This window comes from Notechis scutatus, chromosome 2 (assembly GCF_049901735.1).
Source record: "Notechis scutatus isolate UNSWTSFEM ecotype Mainland chromosome 2, rNotScu1.2, whole genome shotgun sequence".
Lineage (NCBI taxonomy): Eukaryota > Metazoa > Chordata > Lepidosauria > Squamata > Elapidae > Notechis > Notechis scutatus.
This window is the reverse complement of record NC_142010.1, coordinates 8,867,575-8,872,620: the sequence shown is the minus strand read 5'-3', so window position 1 is coordinate 8,872,620 and position 5,046 is coordinate 8,867,575. Positions and strand designations below refer to the sequence as shown.

Below are 5,046 nucleotides of genomic sequence, written 5' to 3'. Positions count from 1 at the left end.
TTTCCTTCCCACTAAGTTCCAGATATTTTCCTCTTTTTCTGAATGGAAAAATAATCTTTCTTGACCTATTTGTGTATTGTGTCCTTGAGTTCCACATACTCTCCTTTTTGCAGCATGAAATCTCGTATCAATTTTCTTTCTTTCGTCTGTCACCTTCTGTGGAAGGAGAAGAATTGTGTGGTTCTTCTGATGGAAATGGAGAATATTTTTATTTCTGCCTCAATTTTCTTTGCTTTTCAATATTGCTTGTTATTCTCAGTTGTCCAGTGTGGTCTTCTGGCATCATCTTTGTCTGTAAGATTCAAATGAAAACGTAGCTTTTATTGTTTATAAAAGGGTTGCAGAAAATGTGAAAAAGTGTACATTACAATGAAAAAGCAAACATGCCAATATGCTAGAATAACCTTACATTAATTATGATATTTACTATTGAGTTCCAGTTTAAATATCCATTCAATCATTAAATTCACTTGTTGACTTAGGTCAGTCACAAATTCTCAGCCCTGCAAAGGGTTATCATGAAATACAGTTATGTGAAGAAGGAAGTACACCCTCAATGTTTATGATTTTATATATCGCAACATAGTAAAAATAATCTTATTCTTAGCAGTTTAAAGATAGGTAGATATAACATCAGATGAGCAACAACAGATTATATATTATACCCATGTCATTCTTTTTTTTTTGCAAAAACAAAAACACTCTTATTTCTTCCATAGGTATGAAGAGATGAAGTAGCAGCCCTGGATCAATTGATCATCAACAAGTGTAACTATATCTATAAAGCTGAAATTGTTGGATTTTTCTGATCTCCAGCACTGAGGTGTGAAGTAGACCCAAAGAATAAAGACACCAGCAGGAATCTTAGAGAAACAATTGTTCCTGCCCATCAATCTGGGAAGGGTTATTAGACTGTTTCCAAACAATTTAAACTCCATCATTCTACGTTCTACATTCACAAGTGGAAAACATTCAAGACACTGGCCAATCTTCTCGTGAGTGGAAGTCCCAGCAAATTCACCTCAGATTCAGAACGTGCAATGCTCAATTAAAAGAATCCAAGCATTACATCTCAGGATCAACAGGCCTCATTGAGCATGTTAAGTGTTAATGTTCATGACAGTACAATTAGAAAAAGACTGGACAAGTATGGTTCTTTTGGGAGGGTTGCCAGGAGAAAACCTCTGACTTCTAAAAAGGGCATGGCAGCAATTCTTAGATTTGCAAATTTGCATCTGAACAAATCACAAGACTTCTGGAACACTGGATGAGACCAACATGGGGATGTTTGGAAGCAAGGAAGAAGGCAAGAAGTCCTGCAAACTCCAAACAGTGGCAACAGCACACAAAACTCCATGTTTTTTTTTTCCTTTTACAAAGTTAAGCACAGTTGAACCTGGTTAATACACAGATGGGGCACGAATAGGAAATACAGTGCTTGTTGGCTACACGTGGAAGTTAAAAAAAAAACATCTCAGAAGAGATCAGAAGAAGATCAGTCCGATATTGTTGCCAGGAAAACAGCAGGTCCATAAGAGAATAACAGTTGGAAGGGACCTTGGAGGTCTTCTAGTCCAATCCCTGCTCAGGCAGGAGACTTTATATCATTCCTGATTAATTGCTGTCCCGTCCCCTCTTTAAACCCTTCAATGGTGAAGAACTCACAACTTTTGGAGGCAAGCTCTTCCCAAGGAATTAAGCTTAATTTGAAGGAGGATTTTTAAAATCTTCCCACCAGCAGAAAATTGCAGCCACCACTGTTAAAGCTTGGAGCACCAGTGGACTCAAAATCTGGGGAGGGAAGGAACACGTAGCAGCAGCTGATATGCTTCAGCCTAGTTGCTTCTCTGCTTCCACATCCCGGAGAAAACCCAACAGCCCTACTTGCTCCCAGCCTCTCCTCCCACCTGACCTCAACTCACCTTCCAGCTGCTGCTTCCACCCTGGGAAGAGCAGAAAAACTACTCTGCACACCACCTTCTTTCCATGAGTGATCCGGAAGAAGCAGCTCCTCTCCTCCCATCCTTTCTAGCTTTCTAGCTCGATGGTTTTAACTCGTTTAAGCTCCACCACAGACGACCATTAAGGGCTTTCTAGTCACTGATAAGTGACTGCCATCTCCCGATAGGAGGCAAAAGAACACGGTCGTCTGTCTCTAACATGTTTGTAAGATGTTTTCACTGATTAAGTGCTATCAAGTCGTTTCCAGTCCTAGCAATCCATCTTTGCAACTGATCCATGTGAAATAATAAACTGTGACACAAAAGAGCCCTAAATGTTTATGAAGCTCTTACAGAATTTAATAGAGTTGGAAGAGACCAACTCCCCAAGCAGAGGACCCTATTCTGTTCCAGACAAATGGCTGCCCAATCCCCTCTTAAAAACCCCATTGATGGAGCACCCACAACTTGTAGAGGCAAAACATTTCCACTGATTGTTCTCTGAAAGGAAAATTCTTCTTGATTCTAGGTTGGATCGCTGTTCCTCTTTGTGCTGGTCTAAGGGGCATTGGAGAATAGGTCCACCCCCTTTTTTCTGTTTCAGCCCCTCAGATGATGTAACTCCAGACTTCTCTGTGTTAGACTAGATATATCCAGTTCCTGCAATAGTTCATTGTAGAACTACTTTGGAGTACAAACCAGAAATTACAAGAAAGAGGGTATGTTCTAAGTCAAAAGAAGAACATAGAACAATTCTTTAAAAATATGGATGGTTGTGGAAGTGTGCAAACTTCCAAGACACCAGATTAGCAAATCATCAAAAATAGAACAATCTGTAATCCGGAAATCTATCAGGCAGTCCTAGGAGATTTGTGATGAAGTATTTATCACATACTGTGGCCAAATATTACCAAATCAGTCAATATTTTAAACCACCGCACATTACAACCTACACAACAATGCTGGTTAGGAATTAAAAGGATACTGTGTTAACAGTTGCCATTTCCATAGCTACAGCGCAATTCATAGCATTCTCAGAATTGTGTTCAGAGATGACATGGTGAATATGGTTAATAAAGAATTTGGATATTGAAGAGAAAGGAGTTACAACAATATTTGAAGATAACACAACATGTATACAAATGGCAACAGGTGCGAGTAAAAATCAGAAAGAAGCATGTTGACATAAAATAATGTAATGTCAGGGAAGCAGGGAAAGAAAATGTAATAGACATAATATATTGTCCACCAGAAAATAATTTAGCTGACCTCATGACAAAACCATTAAGTATACCAAAAACATAAAGATCTTGTGAAATAATTTGGTTTCAATGCTGTCCAGCTATAAATTGGAGGGGTGTTAGGATATTAAATGTAGTAGCTGGAACAGAAACATTGTACAATGGGCAAGAACAGGAAGTTCTAAGTTGATTGGTTGGAGAGTGCTGGTTCCTTCATGAGGCAATCTACGCTATGATTGGTTGCTGTAGGTGTAAAGGGGGAGTTTCACATTTTTCCTGCTTTTTTTCCTTCTGTGTGCTCTGTATCCTATTTGGATTTACCTCGGGATGTTTGTGTGTTCCTGACCATTTTATTTGCTGTAAATATGCTAAATGTATTCATTCATATAAAACTACAAATTTACCTCAGTGTCTCTGATTTAATTTGGAAACTTGCTGCATAATTCCCTGACAGAGAACTGTCACTACTACATCCAGAAAATAAATCCATTTGCAATGGATGTCATTTGCTGGAAACATCACTGGGAGGGAAATAATTCTTTTCTTTTTTAAAAAATATATTTTTTATTAATTTTCTTTTTTTACATCGTAAAACATCATGGTATCAACAACGTTCTTGGCATCTATACAGGATTTTGGTTTTCAGTATCATAATACATTGTATTGCATTTGTATACTACTATATAATATATTTAACTATAATTACTATTCTTATATCTTTATATAATTTACAAAATTGTATTTTAGTTTCTTAAGGATTGTTTCAATTAACATTTTTGTCTCACTTCTTGGTTCTATTTGTTAGCCATTTATACCAATTGTTCCAAATTGTAAAGAATTCAGAGTCATCTTTTTCTTTCAATTTCATTGTTAGCATATTCATCTCAGCACTTTCTGTTACTTTGTGTATTATTAGTTTTTCATTAGGGGTATTTGGTGTTTTCCATACCTGCGCAAAGGCTATTCTGGCGGCTGTTGTAATATGTAACACTAAGTATTTTACTTCTTTTGGTAATCTTTCTTTGATGATTCCTAAAAGGAAGGATTCTGGTCTGAGCTCAATCTGATAGCCAGTAATCTCTTTTAACCAATTTTTAATTTGAATCCAGTATGTCCTGACCTCGGGGCACAGCCACCACATGTGATAAAATGTACCATCAACCTTTTTGCACTTCCAACATTTGGGACTCATGTTGGGGTAGATTTTTGCCAATCTCATTGGAGCTAAATACCATCTATAAAACATTTTATACATGTTTTCTTTGTATGCTACAGACAGCGTTAACTTATAATTTATGTTCTATATTTTCTCCCATTCCTCTAATTCTACGGTGTATCCAAAATTTTGTGCCCATGCAATCATTGTGCTTTTGACTATTTCCTTTTCCATTTTGAAATCTAATAAATATTTATACATTTTAGTTATAAGTTTTTGTTCTGGTCCCATTAATATTTTATCTAATTGGTTCTGCCCTTTGTCAAATCCTAAATCTTTTGAGTCTTTTTTATATTTATTTTGAATTTGCAAAAATGGCCACCAATTGATTATAATTCCATTTTCCTTCGGTTCTTGGTTTGATTTTAATTTCCCTTGACTTTCTAATAATTCTTCATAGCTTATCATTTTCTGTAGGTCTAATCTATTTGGATGTATTATGGCTTTCATGGTTGACAGCCATCGTGGGATTTCCATATAGTGTTTACCTATGATTTTTTTCCAAATTGTAATCAATGAGTCTCTTATTAGGTGTTGATTGAAATAGGTATATATATTACTTTTGTTTTCCCACAAAAATACATACTAACCTATCAGGTGGTCATGTCGTCCTTATGTTCAGATTCTCTTGTCTCTTAATTTAACCCAA

At 36.5% G+C, this 5,046-nt stretch overlaps 1 protein-coding gene across 1 annotated transcript in view; it reads right to left on the bottom strand.

The window, feature by feature from the left end:
• LOC113432379 (uncharacterized) overlaps positions 1–1,991 on the bottom strand; it is a 58,373-nt gene extending 56,382 nt beyond the window's left edge. The window contains exon 1 of the mRNA XM_087952903.1: positions 1,923–1,991. The gene's annotated coding sequence lies outside the window, so the exon portion shown is untranslated. The remainder of the gene's footprint in view (positions 1–1,922) is intronic.
• Positions 1,992–5,046: the final 3,055 nt, after the last annotated feature.